This window comes from Mesoplodon densirostris, unplaced genomic scaffold (genome assembly GCF_025265405.1).
Source record: "Mesoplodon densirostris isolate mMesDen1 unplaced genomic scaffold, mMesDen1 primary haplotype scaffold_35, whole genome shotgun sequence".
Taxonomy (NCBI): Eukaryota; Metazoa; Chordata; class Mammalia; order Artiodactyla; family Ziphiidae; genus Mesoplodon; species Mesoplodon densirostris.
This window is the reverse complement of record NW_026778195.1, coordinates 3,845,642-3,867,856: the sequence shown is the minus strand read 5'-3', so window position 1 is coordinate 3,867,856 and position 22,215 is coordinate 3,845,642.

Here is a 22,215-nt window from a genome sequence, read left to right as displayed (position 1 = left end):
CATTTCAGACCAATGCTCAATGCCCTTCTCATCACAATGCTCCATTACCTCTATCAACAATGCTCCATGACCCCTGCCATCACAATGTTCCACGGCCTTGTGATCACAAGGCTCCATGACCATTGTCATCACAATGCTCCAAGAGCCATGTAATCACAATGCTCCATGCCCTTGTCATCAAAAAGCTCCATGACACATGTCATCAGAATGTTCCATGGCCTTCTCCTCACAATGCTCCATGCCCTTGTCATCACAATGCTCCATACCCTCTTAATCACAATGCTCCATGCCCCTTTTCATCAGAATGCTCCATGAGACTTGTCATCACAAGTCTCCATGGTCATCTCATCACAATGCTCCAAGACCTTGTCATCACCATGCTCCAGTCCCTGGTCATCACAATGCTCCATGACCCCTGTCATCACAAGGGTCCATGACCCTTCTCATCACAATGCTCCAAACTCCTGTAATCACAAGGCTCCATGCCCCTTTTCGTCACAATGCTCCATGAACCCTGTCATCACAATGAACCATGCCCATCATCATAATGCTTCAGGCTATTGTCATCACAATGAAATCAAAATGCTCCATGACCTCTGTCATCACAATGCTCCAAACCCTGGTGATCACAATGTTGCATAACACTTATCATCACAAAACCCCATGACGCTAATCATCACTATTATCCATGGTCTTCTCATCACAAGGCTCCATGACCTTTGTCATCACAATTCTCAATACTCTTTTCATCACAATGCTCCCTGACACTTGTCGTCAGTATGCTCCATGAACTCTGTCATGACAAGGCTCCATGCCTTTTTCATCACAATGATCCATGCCCTTTTCATCACAGTGCTCCAAGACCACTGTAATCATAATGCTCCTTGCCCTTGTCATCACAAAGCTCCATGATGCATATAATCAGAATGTTCCATGCACTTCTCATCACAATGCTCCATGCCCTTGTCATCACAATGCTCCAAGACCCCTGTAATCACAATGCTCCATGCCCCTTTTCATCTCAATGCTCCATGAACACTGTCATAACAATGCACCATGCCCATCATCATAATGCTTCAGGCTATTGTCATCACAGTGAAATCAAAATGCTCCATGACCTCTGTCATCACAATGCTCCAAACCCTGGTGATCACAATGTTGCAAAACACTTATCCTCACAACACCCCATGACGCTCATCATCACAATTATCCATGGTCTTCTCATCACAATGCTCCATGACCTTTGTCATCACAATTCTCAATACACTTGTCATCACAATGCTCCCTGACACTTGTCGTCAGAATGCACCTTGAACCCTGTGACGAAAAGGCTCCATGCCTTTTTCATCACAAAGCCCCATGCTGTTTTCATCCCAAAGCTCCATGCCATTGTCATCAAAATACTACACAAGCTTGTCATCAGAATGCTCCATGACCCTTGTCATCACAATTCTCCATGCACTTGTCAGCACAATGCTCCCTGACCCTTGTCATCACAATGATCCAAGCCATTGTCATCACAATGCTCCATTACCTTTGTCATTAGAATCCTCCATGACACTTGGAATCACAATGCTCCAAGCCATTGTCATCACAATGGGCCATTACATATGTAATCACAATGCTCCCTGACACCTCTCTTCACAATACTGCATGATCTGGTCATCACAATGCTCCATGCTCTTGTCTTCATAATGCACCATTCCAACTGTCATCACAATAATCCATGAAACTTATTAGACCAATGGTCCATGCCCTTGTCATCACATTGCTCCATGCTCTTGTTATCACAATGTTTAAGACCCCTGTAATCAGAATGCCCCATGTCCCTTTTCATCAGTATGCTCCATGAGACTTGTCATCGCAAGGCTCCATGGTTTTCTCATCACAATGCTCCAGGACCTTGTCATCACAATGGTTCACGACATTGTCATGAAAATTTTCAATGGCCCTTGTCTTCATAATGCTCCAAGCCCTAGTCATCACAGTGTTCCATTATATTTGTCATCACAATCCTCCCTTGCATTTGGCATCACTATGCTCCATGCTATTGTCATCGCAATGGACCATGACATATTTCATCACAATGCCCCCTGACACCTGTCTTCACAATACTCCATGCCCTTGTCATCACAATGCTCCATGTCCTGGTCATCACAATGCACAATGTCCACTGTCGTCACAATAATCTATGAAACTTGTAAGACCAATGCTCCATGCCCCTGTCATAACAATGCTCCATGACCTTGTCATCACAATGCTCCATGACCCCTGTCATCACAATACTCCATGTACATTTTCAGCCCAGTGCTCCATGACCCTTGTCATCACAATGATCCATGCACTTGTCATCCCAATGTTCCATGACGCCTGTAATCACAGTGCTCCATGACATCTGTCATCACAGTGCTCCATGCCTTTGTCAGCAAAATGCTACATGACCTTGTCATTACAATGCTCTATGCGATTGTCATCACAATACTCCATTACCATTGTCATCACAATCCTCCAGGAACCTTGGGATCACATTGCTTCAGGCCCTTGTCATCAAAATGCTCCATGCTCCTTGAAATCAAATTGATCCATGACCTCTGTCATCACAATGCTCCAAACCCTTGTGATCAAAATGTTCAATAACACTTGTCCTCACAACGCTCCATGATGCCTGTCATCACAATACTCCATGCCCTTTTCATCACAATGCTCCATGAACTTTGTCATCACAATTCTCCATACACTTGTCATCAAAATGCTCCCCGACACTTGTCGTCAGAATGCTCCTTGAACTGTGTCACGAAAAGGCTCCATGCCATTTTCATCACAAATCCATATGGCGTTTTCATCCTAGTGCTCCATGCCATTGTCATCAAAATACTCCACAAGCTTGTCATCAGAATGCTCCATGACGCTTGTCATCACAATTCTCCGTGCACTTGTCAGCAAAATGCTCCCTGACCCTTATCATCACAATGCTCCAAGCCATTGTCATCACAATGCTCCATTACCTTTGTCATCAGAATCCTCCATGACACTTGGCATCACAATGCTCCATGCCATTGTCATCACAATGGGACATTACATATGTCATCACAATGCTCCCTGACACCTCTCTTCACAATACTCCATAACCTGGTCATCACAATACTCCATGCCCTTGTCATCACAATGTGCCATTCCAACTCTCATCACAATAATCCATGAAACTTATTAGACCAATGCTCCTTGCCCTAGTTATCACAATGTTCCAAAACCCCTGTAATCAGAATGCTCCATGCCCCTTTTCATCAGAATGCTCCATATGACATGTCATCAGAAGGCTCCATGGATTTCTCATCACAATGCTCCATGACCTTTGTCATCACAATGCTCCAAGACCCATGTAATCACAATGCTTCATGCCCCTGTCATCGCAATGGACCATGAAATTTGGCATCACAATGCTCCATGCCATTGTCTTTGAAATTGACCATGACATATGTCATCACAATGCCCCCTTACACCTGTTTTCACAATACTCCATGCCCTTGTCATCACAATGCACCATGCCCTTGTCATCACAATGCACCATGTCCAATGTCATCACAATAATCTATTAAACTTGTCAGACCAATGCTCCATTCCCCTGTCATCACAATGTTCCATGCCCTTGTCATCACAGTGCTCCATGACCCTTGTCATCACAATGCTCCGTGACTCCAGTCATCACAATGATTCATAACGTTTGTCATCCCAACGGTCCATGCCTGCGTCATCGCAAGGCTCTGTGACCTTTGTAACCACAATGCTCCATGAAGTTTTCATCACAATTCTCCGTGACCCTTGTCATCACAATGCTCCATGCCTTTTTCAGAACAATGCTCCATGACCCTTGTCATCACAATGTGCCATGTGCTTTTCATCACAATGATCCACAACCTTGTCATCGCTATGCTCCATAAACCTTGTAATCACAATTCTCCATGCACTGCTCATCCAAATGCTCTCTCACATGAGATATCACAATGTTCCATCACTAGTCATCACAATCCTCCCTCGCCCCTGTTATCACAATGTTCCATGACCCCTGTCATCACAATGCTACATCCCCTTATCAGCACAATTTTCCATGATCCTGACATCACAATGTTCCATAACCCCTGTCATCAAAATGCTCCATGACCATTTTCATCCCAAAGCTCTATGACCCCTGGCATCACAATGTTCTATAACCCCTGTCATCAAAATATTACATTACACTTTTCATCAAATTGCTGCATGACCCTGTCATCAAAATGCTCCCTGCCCTTCTCATCACAATGCACCACACACTTGTCATCAAAATGCTCCATGACCATGGTCATCACTAAGCTCCATGACCCTTGGCATCACCATGCTCCATGCCAGGGACATCACAATGCTCCATGAACCCTCTCATCACATTGCTCCATGCACTTGTCATCACAAAGCAACATGACACTTGTCATCACAATGCTCGATGCCCTTCTCATCACAATGCTCCATGTCCTTGTCATTACAATCCTCCATCACCCATGTATCACAGTGTACCGTGCCCTTGTCATCACAATGCGCCATGCCCACTGTCATCACAATAATCCATGAAACATTTCAGACCAATGCTCATTGCACTTCTCATCACAATGCTCCATTACCACTGTCAACAATGCTCCATGACCCCTGCCATCACAATGTTCCACGGCCTTGTGATCACAAGACTCCATGACCATTGTCATCACAATGCTCCAAGACCCATGTAATCACAATGCTCCATGCCCTTGTCATCACAGAGCTCCATGACGCATGTCATCAGAATGTTCCATGGCCTTCTCCTCACAATGCTCCATGCCCTTGTCATCACAATGCTCCAAGACACTCGTAATCACAATGCTCCATGCCCTTTTTCATCAGAAGGCTCCATGATATTTGTCATCACAAGTCTCCATGGTCAACTCATCACAATGCTCCAAGACCTTGTCATCACCATGCTCCATTCCCTTGTCATCACAATGTTCCATGAATCCTGTCATCACAATACTCAATGAATATTTTCAGCCCAATGCTCCATGACCTTCTCATCACAATGCTCCATGACCAATATCATCACAATGCTCCATGACCACTGTCATCACAAAACTCCATGACAACTGACAACACAATGATCCGGGACTCTTTTCATCACAATGCTCCAAGACCCCTGTAATCACAATGCTCCATGACCCCTGTCATCAAAAGATTCCCTGAACATTTTCAGCCCAATGCTCCATGACCCTTGTCATCACAATGATCCATGCCCTTGTCATCCCAATGTTCCATGACGCCTGTATTCACAGTGCTCCATGACGCTTGTCATCACAGTGCTCCATGACACCTGTCATCACAATGCTCCATGCCTTTGTCAGCAAAATGCTACATGACCTTGTCATTACAATGCTCTATGCGATTTTCATCACAATACTCGATTACCATTGTCATCACAATCCTTCATGAACCTTGGGATCACATTGCTTCATGCCCTTGTCATCACAATGCTACATGCTCCTTGAAATCAAAATGATCCATGACCTCTGTAATCACAATGCTCCAAACCCTTGTGATCACAATGTTCCATAACACTTGTCCTCACAACGCTCCATGATGCCTGTCATCACAATACTCCATACACTTTTCATCACAATTCTCCATGCCCTTTGTCATCACAATTCTCAATACACTTTTCATCACAGTGCTCCCTGACACTTGTCGTCAGTATGCTCCATGAACCCTGTCATGACAAGGCTCCATGCCTTTTTCATCACAATGTTCCATGCCCTTTTCATCACAATGCTCCAAGACCCCTGTAATCACAATGTTCCATGCCCTTGCCATCCAAAGCTCCATGACGCATGTCATCAAAATGTTCCATGGACTTCTCATCACAATGCTCCCTGCTCTTGTCATCACAAAGCAATAAGACCCCTGTAATCACAATGCTCCATGCCCCTTTTCATCTCAATGCTCCTATGAACCCTGTCAGCACAATGAACAATGCCCATCATCATAATGCTTCAGGCAATTGTCATCACAATCAAATCAAAATGCTCCATGACCTCTGTCATCACAATGCTCAAAATCCTGGTGATCACAATGTTGCATAACTCTTATCATCACAACACCCCATGACGCTCATCATCACAATGATCCATGGTCGTCTCATCACAAGGCTCCATGACCATTGTCATCAAAATTCTCAATAAACTTGTCATCACAATGCTCGCTGACACTTGTCGTCAGAATGCTCCTTTAACCCTGTCACAAAAAGGCTCCATGTCTTTTTCATCACAGAGCCACATGCCGTTTTCATCCCAATGCTGCATGCCATTGTCATCAAAATACACCACAGGCTTGTCATCAGAATGCTCCATGACCCTTGTCATCACAATTCTCCATGCACTTGTCAGCACAATGCTCCCTGACCCTTGTCATCACAATGCTCCAAGCCATTGTCATCACAATGCTCCATTACCACTGTCATCAGAATCCTCCATGACACTTGGCATCACAATGCTCCATGCCATTGTCATCACAATGGTCCATGTCTTTGTCAGCAAAATGCTAAATGACCTTGTCATTACAATCCTCTATGCGCTTGTCATCACAATACTCCATTTCCATTGTCATCACAATCCTCCATCAACCTTGGGATCACATTGCTTCATGCCCTTGTCATCACAATGCTCCATGCTCCTTGAAATCAAAATGATCCATGACCTCTGTCATCACAATGCTCCAAACCCTTGTGATCACATTGTTCCATAACACTTGTCATCACAACGCTCCATGATGCCTGTCATCACAATACTCCATGCCCTTTTCATCACAATGCCCCATGACCTTTGTCATCACAATTCTCAATACACTTGTGATCACAATGCTCCCTGACACTTGTCATCAGAATGCTCCTTGAAACCCGTCACGAAAAGGCTCCATGCATTTTTCATCACAATGCCCCATGCCATTTTCATCACAATGTTCCATACCACTGTCATCAAAATACTGCACAAGCTTGTCATCAGAATGCTCCCGGACCCTTGTCATCACAATGCTCCATTACCTTTCTCATCAGAATCCTCCATGACACTTGGCATCACAGTGCTACATGCCATTGTCATCACAATAGTCCATTCCAACTGTCATCGCAACAAACCATGAAAGTTATTAGACCAATGTTCCATGCCCTTGTCATCACAATGCTCCATGCCCTTGTTATCACAATGCTCCATGACCCCTGTCATCACAATTCTCCGTTACTCCAGTCATCACAATGTTTCATGAACTTTGTCATCACAATGGTCCATGCCCTCACCATCAACAGTCTCTGTGACCTTTTTAACCCCAATGCTCCATGAACTTTTCATCACAATGCTCTTTGACCCTTGTCATCACAATGATCTATGCCTTTCTCAGCACAATGCTCCATGACCCTGGTCATCACAATGCTCCATGCACTTGTCAGCACAATGTTCCATGACACATGTCATCACAGTGCTCCATGACCCCTGTCATCATAATGCTCAGTGACTCCAGTCATCACAATGCTTCATAACGTTTTTCCTCACAATGTTCCAAGCCCGCGTCATCACAAGGCTCTGTGATATTTGTTACCACAATGCTCCATGAACTTTTCATCACAATACTCTGTGACCCTCGTCATCACAATGCTACATGTCTTTGTCAGAACAATGCTCCATGACCATTGTCATCACAGTGTGCCACAGGCATTTCATCAAATGTTCCTAACCTTGTCATTGCAATGCTCCATAAATCTTTTAATCACAATGCTCCATGCACTTCCCATCAAAATGTGCTGTTACCAGAGATATCACAGTATTCCATCCCTAGTCATCACAATACCCCCTCACCCCTGTAATCACAATGTTCGATGACCCTGTCATCACACTGCTACATCCCCTTATCAGCACAATCTTCCAAGATTCCTGACATCACAATGTTCCATAACCCATGTCATCAAAATGCTCCATGACCCTTTTCATCCCAAAGCTCCAAGACCCCTGGCATCACAATGTTCTATAACCCCTGCCATCAAAATGTTCCATTACACTTTTCATCAAATTGCTGCATGACCCGGTCATCAAAATGCTCCCTGCACTTCTCATCACAATGCACCATGTCCTTGTCATCAAAATGCTCCATGACTGGTCAGCAGAAAGCTCCATGACCCCTGGCATCACAATGCTAAATGTCATTGTCATCACAATGCTCCATGAACCCTCTCATAACATTGCTCAATGCCCTTGTCATCACAAAGCTCCATGACACTTGTCATAACAATGCTCGATGCCCTTCTCATCACAATGCTCCATGCCCTTGTCATTACAATCCTGCATGATGAATGTATCATAGTGTTCTGTACCCTTGTCATCAAAATGCTCCATGCCCACTCTCATCAAAATAATACATGAAATATTTCAGACCAATATTCCATGCCCTTCTCATCACAATGCTAGATTACCTCTGTCATAACAATGCACCATGACCCCTGCCATCACAATGTCCCACGGCCTAGTCTTCACAAGGTTCCATGACACTTTTCATCACAATGCTGAAAACCACTGTAATCACAATGCTCCATGCCCTTCTCATCACAAAGCTCCATGACGCATGTCATCAGAATGTTCCATGGCCATCTCATCACAATGCTCCATGCCCTTGTCATCACAATGCTCCAAGACCCTTGTAACCACAATGCTCCATGCCCCTTTTCATCTCAATGCTCCCTGAACCATGTCATCACAGTGCACGATGCCCATCATCATAATACTTCAGTCTATTGTCATCACAATGAAATTAATATTCTCCATGACCTCTGACATCATAATGCTACAAACCCTTGTGATCACAATGTTCCATAAAACTTATCATCACAGCACCCCATGACGCTCATCATCACAATTATCCATGGTCTTATCATCACAATGCTCCATGATCTTTGTCATCACGATGCTCAATACACTTTTCATCACAATGCTCCCTGACACTTGTCGTCAGTATGCTCCATGAACCCTGTCATGACAAGGCTCCATGCCTTTATCATCACAATGATCCATGCCTTTTCATCGCAATGCTCCAAGACCCCTGCAATCACAATGCTCCATGCACTTGTCATCCAAATGCTCTCTCACATTAGATATCACAATGTTCCATCACTAGTCATCACATTCCTCCCTCAACCCTGTTATCACAATGTTCCATGACCCCTGTTATCACAATGCTACATCCCCTTATCAGCACAATGTTCCATGACCCCTGACATCACAATGTTCCATAACCGATGTCATCAAAATGCTCCATGACCCTTTTCATCCCAAAGCTCCATGACCCCTGGAATCACAGTGTTCTATAACCCGTCATCAAAATGTTCCATTGCACTTTTCATCAAATTGCTGCATGACCCTCTCATCAAAATGCTCCCTGCCCTACTCATAACAATGCACCACACGCTGGTCATCAAAATGCTCCATGACATTTGTCATCACAAAGCTCCATGACCCTTGGCATCACAATGCTCCATGTCATTGTCATCACAATGCTCCATGAAACCTCTCTTCACATTGCTCCATGCCCTTGTCATCACAAATCTCCATGACACTTGTCATCACAATGCTCGATGCCCTTCTCATCATAATGCTCCATGTCCTTGTCATTACAATCCTCCATGACCCATGTATCACAGTGTACCATGCCCTTGTCATCACAATGCTCCATGCCCACTCTCATCACAATAATCCATGAAACATTTCAGACCAATGCTCAATGCCCTTCTCATCACAATGCTCCATTACCTCTATCAACAATGCTCCATGACCCCTGCCATCACAATGTTCCACGGCCTTGTGATCACAAGGCTCCATGACCATTGTCATCACAATGCTCCAAGAGCCATGTAATCACAATGCTCCATGCCCTTGTCATCAAAAAGCTCCATGACACATGTCATCAGAATGTTCCATGGCCTTCTCCTCACAATGCTCCATGCCCTTTTCATCACAATGCTCCATGCCCTCGTAATCACAATGCTCCATGCCCCTTTTCATCAGAATGCTCCATGAGACTTGTCATCACAAGTCTCCATGGTCATCTCATCACAATGCTCCAAGACCTTGTCATCACCATGCTCCATTCCCAGGTCATCACAATGCTCCATGACCCCTGTCATCACAAGGCTCCATGACACTTCTCATCACAATGCTCCAAACTCCTGTAATCACAAGGCTCCATGCCCCTTTTCATCACAATGCTCCATGAACCCTGTCATCACAATGAACCATGCCCATCATCATAATGCTTCAGGCTATTGTCATCACAATGAAATCAAAATGCTCCATGACCTCTGTCATCACAATGCTCCAAACCCTGGTGATCACAATGTTGCATAACACTTATCATCACAAAACCCCATGACGCTAATCATCACTATTATCCATGGTCTTCTCATCACAAGGCTCCATGACCTTTGTCATCACAATTCTCAATACTCTTTTCATCACAATGCTCCCTGACACTTGTCGTCAGTATGCTCCATGAACTCTGTCATGACAAGGCTCCATGCCTTTTTCATCACAATGATCCATGCCCTTTTCATCACAGTGCTCCAAGACCACTGTAATCATAATGCTCCTTGCCCTTGTCATCACAAAGCTCCATGATGCATATCATCAGAATGTTCCATGCACTTCTCATCACAATGCTCCATGCCCTTGTCATCACAAGGCTCCAAGACCCCTGTAATCACAATGCTCCATGCCCCTTTTCATCTCAATGCTCCATGAACACTGTCATAACAATGCACCATGCCCATCATCATAATGCTTCAGGCTATTGTCATCACAGTGAAATCAAAATGCTCCATGACCTCTGTCATCACAATGCTCCAAACCCTGGTGATCACAATGTTGCAAAACACTTATCATCACAACACCCCATGACGCTCATCATCACAATTATCCATGGTCTTCTCATCACAATGCTCCATGACCTTTGTCATCACAATTGTCAATACACTTGTCATCACAATGCTCCCTGACACTTGTCGTCAGAATGCACCTTGAACCCTGTGACGAAAAGGCTCCATGCCTTTTTCATCACAAAGCCCCATGCTGTTTTCATCCCAAAGCTCCATGCCATTCTCATCAAAATACTACACAAGCTTGTCATCAGAATGCTCCATGACCCTTGTCATCACAATTCTCCATGCACTTGTCAGCACAATGCTCCCTGACCCTTGTCATCACAATGATCCAAGCCATTGTCATCACAATGCTCCATTACCTTTGTCATTAGAATCCTCCATGACACTTGGAATCACAATGATCCAAGCCATTGTCATCACAATGGGCCATTACATATGTAATCACAATGCTCCCTGACACCTCTCTTCACAATACTGCATGATCTGGTCATCACAATGCTCCATGCTCTTGTCTTCATAATGCGCCATTCCAACTGTCATCACAATAATCCATGAAACTTATTAGACCAATGGTCCATGCCCTTGTCATCACATTGCTCCATGCTCTTGTTATCACAATGTTTAAGACCCCTGTAATCAGAATGCCCCATGCCCCTTTTCATCAGTATGCTCCATGAGACTTGTCATCGCAAAGCTCCATGGATTTCTCATCACAATGCTCCAGGACCTTGTCATCACAATGGTTCACGACATTGTCATGAAAATTCTCAATGGCCCTTGTCTTCATAATGCTCCAAGCCCTAGTCATCACAGTGCTCCATTATATTTGTCATCACAATCCTCCCTTGCATTTGGCATCACTATGCTCCATGCTATTGTCATCGCAATGGACCATGACATATTTCATCACAATGCCCCCTGACACCTGTCTTCACAATACTCCATGCCCTTGTCATCACAATGCTCCATGCCCTGGTCATCACAATGCACCATGTCCACTGTCATCACAATAATCTATGAAACTTGTAAGACCAATGCTCCATGCCCTTGTTATCACAATGTGCCATTCGAACTCTCATCACAATAATCCATGAAACTTATTAGACCAATGCTCCTTGCCCTTGTTATCACAATGTTCCAAAACCCCTGTAATCAGAATGCTCCATGCCCCTTTTCATCAGAATGCTCCATATGACATGTCATCAGAAGGCTCCATGGATTTCTCATCACAATGCTCCATGACCTTTGTCATCACAATGCTCCAAGACCCATGTAATCACAATGCTTCATGCCCCTGTCATCGCAATGGACCATGACATTTGGCATCACAATGCTCCATGCCATTGTCTTTGAAATTGACCATGACATATGTCATCACAATGCCCCCTTACACCTGTTTTCACAATACTCCATGCCCTTGTCATCACAATGCTCCATGCCCTTGTCATCACAATGCACCATGTCCAATGTCATCACAATAATCTATTAAACTTGTCAGACCAATGCTCCATTCCCCTGTCATCACAATGTTCCATGCCCTTGTCATCACAATGCTCCATGACCCTTGTCATCACAATGCTCCGTGACTCCAGTCATCACAATGATTCATAACGTTTGTCATCACAACGGTCCATGCCTGCGTCATCGCAAGGCTCTGTGACCTTTGTAACCACAATGCTCCATGAACTTTTCATCACAATTCTCCGTGACCCTTGTCATCACAATGCTCCATGCCTTTTTCAGAACAATGCTCCATGACCCTTGTCATCACAATGTGCCATGTGCTTTTCATCACAATGATCCACAACCTTGTCATCGCTATGCTCCATAAACCTTGTAATCACAATTCTCCATGCACTGCTCATCCAAATGCTCTCTCACATGAGATATCACAATGTTCCATCACTTGTCATCACAATCCTCCCTCACCCCTGTTATCACAATGTTCCATGACCCCTGTCATCACAATGCTACATCCCCTTATCAGCACAATTTTCCATGATCCTGACATCACAATGTTCCATAACCCCTGTCATCAAAATGCTCCATGACCATTTTCATCCCAAAGCTCTATGACCCCTGCCATCACAATGTTCTATAACCCCTGTCATCAAAATATTACATTACATTTTTCATCAAATTGCTGCATGACCCTGTCATCAAAATGCTCCCTGCCCTTCTCATCACAATGCACCACACACTTGTCATCAAAATGCTCCATGACCATGGTCATCACTAAGCTCCATGACCCTTGGCATCACAATGCTCCATGCCATGGACATCACAATGCTCCATGAACCCTCTCATCACATTGCTCCATGCACTTGTCATCACAAAACAACATGACACTTGTCATCACAATGCTCGATGCCCTTCTCATCACAATGCTCCATGTCCTTGTCATTACAATCCTCCATCACCCATGTATCACAGTGTACCGTGCCCTTGTCATCACAATGCGCCATGCCCACTGTCATCACAATAATCCATGAAACATTTCAGACAAATGCTCATTGCACTTCTCATCACAATGCTCCATTACCACTGTCAACAATGCTCCATGACCCCTGCCATCACAATGTTCCACGGCCTTGTGATCACAAGACTCCATGACCATTGTCATCACAATGCTCCAAGACCCATGTAATCACAATGCTCCATGCCCTTGTCATCACAGAGCTCCATGACGCATGTCATCAGAATGTTCCATGGCCTTCTCCTCACAATGCTCCATGCCCTTGTCATCACAATGCTCCAAGACACTCGTAATCACAATGCTCCATGCCCCTTTTCATCAGAAGGCTCCATGATATTTGTCATCACAAGTCTCCATGGTCAACTCATCACAATGCTCCAAGACCTTGTCATCACCATGCTCCATTCCCTTGTCATCACAATGCTCCATGACTCCTGTCATCACAATACTGCATGAATATTTTCAGCCTAATGCTCCATGACCTTCTCATCACAATGCTCCATGACCAATATCATCACAATGCTCCATGACCACTGTCATCACAACACTCCATGACACCTGACAACACAATGATCCGGGACTCTTGTCATCACAATGCTCCAAGACCCCTGTAATCACAATGATCCATGACCCCTGTCATCAAAATATTCCATGAACATTTTCAGCCCAATGCTCCATGACCCTTGTCATCACAATGATCCATGCCCTTGTCATCCCAAAGTTCCATGACGCCTGTATTCACAGTGCTCCGTGACGCTTGTCATCACAGTGCTCCATGACACCTGTAATCACAATGCTCCATGCCTTTGTCAGCAAAATGCTACATGACCTTGTCATTACAATGCTCTATGCGATTGTCATCACAATACTCGATTACCATTGTCATCACAATCCTCCATGAACCTTGGGATCACATTGCTTCATGCCCTTGTCATCACAATGCTCCATGCTCCTTGAAATCAAAATGATCCATGACCTCTGTCATCACAATGCTCCAAACCCTTGTGATCACAATGTTCCATAACACTTGTCCTCACAACGCTCCATGATGCCTGTCATCACAATACTCCATACACTTTTCATCACAATTCTCCATGCCCTTTGTCATCACAATTCTCAATACACTTTTCATCACAGTGCTCCCTGACACTTCTCGTCAGTATGCTCCATGAACCCTGTCATGACAAGGCTCCATGCCTTTTTCATCACAATGTTCCATGCCCTTTTCATCACAATGCTCCAAGACCCCTGTAATCACAATGCTCCATGCCCTTGCCATTCAAAGCTCCATGACGCATGTCATCAGAATGTTCCATGGACTTCTCATCACAATGCTCCCTGCTCTTGTCATCACAAAGCAATAAGACCCCTGTAATCACAATGCTCCATGCCCCTTTTCATCTCAATGCTCCTATGAACCCTGTCAGCACAATGAACAATGCCCATCATCATAATGCTTCAGGCAATTGTCATCACAATCAAATCAAAATGCTCCATGACCTCTGTCATCACAATGCTCAAAATCCTGTTGATCACAATGTTGCAAAACCCTTATCATCACAACACCCCATGACGCTCATCATCACAATGATCCATGGTCGTCTCATCACAAGGCTCCATGACCTTTGTCATCAAAATTCTCAATAAACTTGTCATCACAATGCTCGCTGACACTTGTCGTCAGAATGCTCCTTGAACCCTGTCACAAAAAGGCTCCATGTCTTTTTCATCACAGAGCCACATGCCGTTTTCATCCCAATGCTGCATGCCATTGTCATCAAAATACACCACAGGCTTGTCATCAGAATGCTCCATGACCCTTGTCATCACAATTCTCCATGCACTTGTCAGCACAATGCTCCCTGACCCTTGTCATCACAATGCTCCAAGCCATTGTCATCACAATGCTCCATTACCATTGTCATCAGAATCCTCCATGACACTTGGCATCACAATGCTCCATGCCATTGTCATCACAATGCTCCATGTCTTTGTCAGCAAAATGCTAAATGACCTTGTCATTACAATCCTCTATGCGCTTGTCATCACAATACTCCATTTCCATTGTCATCACAATCCTCCATCAACCTTGGGATCACATTGCTTCATGCCCTTGTCATCACAATGCTCCATGCTCCTTGAAATCAAAATGATCCATGACCTCTGTCATCACAATGCTCCAAACCCTTGTGATCACATTGTTCCATAACACTTGTCATCACAACGCTCCATGATGCCTGTCATCACAATACTCCATGCCCTTTTCATCCCAATGCTCCATGACCTTTGTCATCACAATTCTCAATACACTTGTGATCACAATGCTCTCTGACACTTGTCATCAGAATGCTCCTTGAAACCCGTCACGAAAAGGCTCCATGCATTTTTCATCACAATGCCCCATGCCATTTTCATCACAATGTTCCATACCATTGTCATCAAAATACTGCACAAGCTTGTCATCAGAATGCTCCCGGACCCTTGTCATCACAATGCTCCATTACCTTTCTCATCAGAATCCTCCATGACACTTGGCATCACAGTGCTACATGCCATTGTCATCACAATAGGCCATTCCAACTGTCATCGCAACAAACCATGAAAGTTATTAGACCAATGTTCCATGCCCTTGTCATCGCAATGCTCCATGCCCTTGTTATCACAATGCTCCATGACCCCTGTCATCACAATGCTCCGTTACTCCAGTCATCACAATGCTTCATGAACTTTGTCATCACAATGGTCCATGCCCTCACCATCAACAGTCTCTGTGACTTTTTAACCCCAATGCTCCATGAACTTTTCATCACAATGCTCTTTGACCCTTGTCATCACAATGATCTATGCCTTTCTCAGCACAATGCTCCATGACCCTGGTCATCACAATGCTCCATGCACTTGTCAGCACAATGTTCCATGACACATGTCATCACAGTGCTCCATGACCCCTGTCATCATAATGCTCAGTGACTCCAGTCATCACAATGCTTCATAACGTTTTTCCTCACAATGTTCCAAGCCCGCGTCATCACAAGGCTCTGTGATATTTGTTACCACAATGCTCCATGAACTTTTCATCACAATTCTCTGTGACCCTCGTCATCACAATGCTACATGTCTTTGTCAGAACAATGCTCCATGACCATTGTCATCACAATGTGCCACGCGCATTTCATCAAATGTTCCTAACCTTGTCATTGCAATGCTCCATAAACCTTTTAATCACAATGCTCCATGCACTTCCCATCAAAATGTGCTGTTACCAGAGATATCACAGTATTCCATCCCTAGTCATCACAATACCCCCTCACCCCTGTAATCACAATGTTCGATGAACCTGTCATCACACTGCTACATCCCCTTATCAGCACAATCTTCCAAGATTCCTGACATCACAATGTTCCATAACCCATGTCATCAAAATGCTCCATGACCCTTTTCATCCCAAAGCTCCAAGACCCCTGACATCACAATGTTCTATAACCCCTGCCATCAAAATGTTCCATTACACTTTTCATCAAATTGCTGCATGACCCGGTCATCAAAATGCTCCCTGCACTTCTCATCACAATGCACCATGTCCTTGTCATCAAAATGCTCCATGACTGGTCAGCAGAAAGCTATATGACCCCTGGCATCACAATGCTAAATGTCATTGTCATCACAATGCTCCATGAACCCTCTCATAACATTGCTCAATGCCCTTGTCATCACAAAGCTCCATGACACTTGTCATAACAATGCTCGATGCCCTTCTCATCACAATGCTCCATGCCCTTGTCATTACAATCCTGCATGATGAATGTATCATAGTGTTCCGTACCCTTGTCATCAAAATGCTCCATGCCCACTCTCATCAAAATAATACATGAAATATTTCAGACCAATATTCCATGCCCTTCTCATCACAATGCTAGATTACCTCTGTCATAACAATGCACCATGACCCCTGCCATCACAATGTTCCACGGCCTAGTCTTCACAAGGTTCCATGACACTTTTCATCACAATGCTGAAAACCACTGTAATCACAATGCTCCATGCCCTTCTCATCACAAAGCTCCATGACGCATGTCATCAGAATGTTCCATGGCCATCTCATCACAATGCTCCATGCCCTTGTCATCACAATGCTCCAAGACCCTTGTAACCACAATGCTCCATGCCCCTTTTCATCTCAATGCTCCCTGAACCATGTCATCACAGTGCACGATGCCCATCATCATAATACTTCAGTCTATTGTCATCACAATGAAATTAATATTCTCCATGACCTCTGACATCATAATGCTACAAACCCTTGTGATCACAATGTTCCATAAAACTTATCATCACAGCACCCCATGACGCTCATCATCACAATTATCCATGGTCTTATCATCACAATGCTCCATGATCTTTGTCATCACGATGCTCAATACACTTTTCATCACAATGCTCCCTGACACTTGTCGTCAGTATGCTCCATGAACCCTGTCATGACAAGGCTCCATGCCTTTATCATCACAATGATCCATGCCTTTTCATCGCAATGCTCCAAGACACCTGCAATCACAATGCTCCATGCACTTGTCATCCAAATGCTCTCTCACATTAGATATCACAATGTTCCATCACTAGTCATCACATTCCTCCCTCAACCCTGTTATCACAATGTTCCATGACCCCTGTTATCACAATGCTAAATCCCCTTATCAGCACAATGTTCCATGACCCCTGACATCACAATGTTCCATAACCACTGTCATCAAAATGCTCCATGACCCTTTTCATCCCAAAGCTCCATGACCCCTGGAATCACAGTGTTCTATAACCCCTGTCATCAAAATGTTCCATTGCACTTTTCATCAAATTGCTGCATGACTCTCTCATCAAAATGCTCCCTGCCCTACTCATAACAATGCACCACACGCTGGTCATCAAAATGCTCCATGACCTTTGTCATCACAAAGCTCCATGACCCTTGGCATCACAATGCTCCATGTCATTGTCATCACAATGCTCCATGAAACCTCTCTTCACATTGCTCCATGCCCTTGTCATCACAAATCTCCATGACACTTGTCATCACAATGCTCGGTGCCCTTCTCATCATAATGCTCCATGTCCTTGTCATTACAATCCTCCATGACCCATGTATCACAGTGTACCGTGCCCTTGTCATCACAATGCTCCATGCCCACTCTCATCACAATAATCCATGAAACATTTCAGAACAATGCTCAATGCCCTTCTCATCACAATGCTCCATTACCTCTATCAACAATGCTCCATGACCCCTGCCATCACAATGTTCCACGGCCTTGTGATCACAAGGCTCCATGACCATTGTCATCACAATGCTCCAAGGCCCATGTAATCACAATGCTCCATGCCCTTGTCATCACAAAGCTCCATGACACATGTCATCAGATTGTTCCATGGCCTTCTCCTCACAATGCTCCATGCCCTTATCATCACAATGCTCCATACCCTCGTAATCAAAATGCTCCATGCCCCTTTTCATCAGAATGCTCCATGAGACTTGTCATTACAAGTCTCCATGGTCATCTCATCACAATGCTCCAAGACATTGTCATCACCATGCTCCATTCCCTGGTCATCACAATGCTCCATGACCCCTGTCATCACAAGGCTCCATGACACTTCTCATCACAATGCTCCAAACCCCTGTAATCACAATGCTCCATGCCCCTTTTCATCACAATGCTCCATGAACCCTGTCATCACAATGAACCATGCCCATCATCATAATGCTTCAGGCTATTGTCATCACAATGAAATCAAAATGCTCCATGATCTCTGTGATCACAATGCTCCAAACCCTGGTGATCACAATGTTGCATAACACTTATCATCACAAAACCCCATGACGCTAATCATCACTATTATCCATGGTTTTCTCATCACAAGGCTCCATGACCTTTGTCATCACAATTCTCAATACTCTTTTCATCACAATGCTCCCTGACACTTGTCATCAGTATGCTCCATGAACTCTGTCATGACAAGGCTCCATGCCTTTTTCATTACAATGATCCATGCCCTTTTCATCACAGTGCTCCAAGACCACTGTAATCATAATGCTCCTTGCCCTTGTCATCACAAAGCTCCATGATGCATATCATCAGAATGTTCCATGCACTTCTCATCACAATGCTCCATGCCCTTGTCATCACAATGCTCCAAGACCCCTGTAATCACAATGCTCCATGCCCCTTTTCATCTCAGTGTTCCATGAACACTGTCATAACAATGCACCATGCCTATCATCATAATGCTTCAGGCTATTGTCATCACAGTGAAATCAAAATGCTCCATGACCTCTGTCATCACAATGCTCCAAACCCTGGTGATCACAATGTTGCAAATCACTTATCATCACAACACCCCATGACGCTCATCATCACAATTATCCATTGTCTTCTCATCACAATGCTCCATAACCTTTGTAATCACAATTCTCAATACACTTGTCATCACAATGCTCCATTACATTTGTCATTAGAATCCTCCATGACACTTGGAATCACAATGCTCCAAGCAATTGTCATCACAATGGGCCATTACATATGTAATCACAATGCTCCCTGACAACTCCCTTCACAATACTGCATGACCTTGTCATCACAATGCTCCATGCTCTTGTCTTCATAATGCACCATTCCAACTGTCATCACAATAATCCATGAAACTTATTAGACCAATGGTCCATGCCCTTGTTATCACATTGCTCCATGCTCTTGTTATCACAATGTTCCAAGACCCCTGTAATCAGAATGCCCCATGCCCCTTTTCATCAGTATGCTCCATGAGACTTGTCATCGCAAGGCTCCATGGTTTTCTCATCACAATGCTCCAGGACCTTGTCATCACAATGGTTCACGACATTGTCATGAAAATTCTCAATGGCCCTTGTCTTCATAATGCTCCAAGCCCTAGTCATCACAGTGCTCCATTATATTTGTCATCACAATCCTCCCTTGCATTTGGCATCACTATGCTCCATGCTATTGTCATCGCAATGGACCATGACATATTTCATCACAATGCCCCCTGACACCTGTCTTCACAATACTCCATGCCCTTGTCATCACAATGTTCCATGCCCTTGTCTTCACAATGCACCATGTCTACTCTCATCACAATAATCTATGAAACTTGTCAGACCAATGCTCCATGCCCCTGTCATAACAATGTTCCATGACCTTGTCATCACAATGCTCCATGTCCCCTGTCATCACAATATTCCATAAATATTTTCAGCCCAGTGCTCCATGACCCTTGTCATCACAATGATCCATGCACTTGTCATCCCAATGTTCCATGACGCTTGTAATCACAGTGCTCCATGACATCTGTCATCACAATGCTCCATGCCTTTGTCAGCAAAATGCTACATGACCTTGTCATTACAATGCTCTATGTGCTTATCATCACAATACTCCATTACCATTGTCATCACAATCCTCAATGAACCTTGGGATCACATTGCTTCATGCCCCTGTCATCACAATGCTCCATGCTCTTTGAAATGAAAATGATCCATGACCTCTGTTATCACAATGCTCCAAACCCTTGTGATCACAATGTTCCATAACACTTGTCATCACTATGATCCATGATGTCTGTCATCACAATACTCCATGCCCTTTTCATCACAGTGCTCCATGAAATTTGTCATCACAATTCTCAATACACTTGTCATCACAATGCTCCCTGACACTTGTCAACATAATGCTCCTTGAACCCTGTCACGAAAAGGCTCCATGCCTTTTTCATCACATTGCCCCATGCCGTTTTCCTCCTAATGCTCCATGCCATTGTCATAAAAATACTCCACAAGCTTGTCATCAGAATGCTCCATGACACTTGTCATCACAATTCTCCATGCACTTGTCAGCACAATGCTCCGTGACCCTTGTCATCACAATGCTCCAAGCCATTGTCACCAAAATGCTCCATTACCTTTGGCATCAGAATCCTCCTTGACACTTGGCATCACAATGCTCCATGCCATTTTCATCACAATGGGCCATTACATATGTCATCACAATGCTCCCTGACACCTCTCCTGACAATACAGCATGACCTGGTCATCACAATCCTCCATGCCCTTGTCATCACAATGCGCCATTCCAACTGTCATCACAATAATCCATGAAACTTATTAGACCAATGCTCCATGCCCTTGTCGTCACATTTCTCCATGCCCTTGTTATCACAATGTTCCAAGACCCCTGTAATCAGAATCCTCCATGCCCCTTTTCATCAGGGTGCTCCATGAGACTTGTCATCACAAGTCTCCATGGTTTTCTCATCACAATGCTCCAGGACCTTGTCATCACAATGCTTCACGACATTGTCATGAAAATTTTCAATGGCCCTTGTCATCATAATGCTCCATGCCCTATTCATCACAATGCTCCATTATATTTGTCATCACAATCCTCCCTTACATTTGGCATCACAATGCTCCATGCCATTGTCATCGCAATGGACCATGACATATGTCATCACAATGCCCTGACACCTCTCTTCACAATACTCCTTGTCCTTGTCATCACAATGTCCCATGCCCTTGTCATCACAATGCACCATGTCCAGTGTCATCACAATAATCTATGAAATTGTCAGACCAAATCTCCATGACCCTGTCATCACAATGCTCCATGCCTTTGTCATCACAATGCTCCATGTCCCCTGTCATCAGAATGCTCCGTGACTCCAGTCATCACAATGCTTCATAAAGTTTGTCATCACAACGGTCCATGCC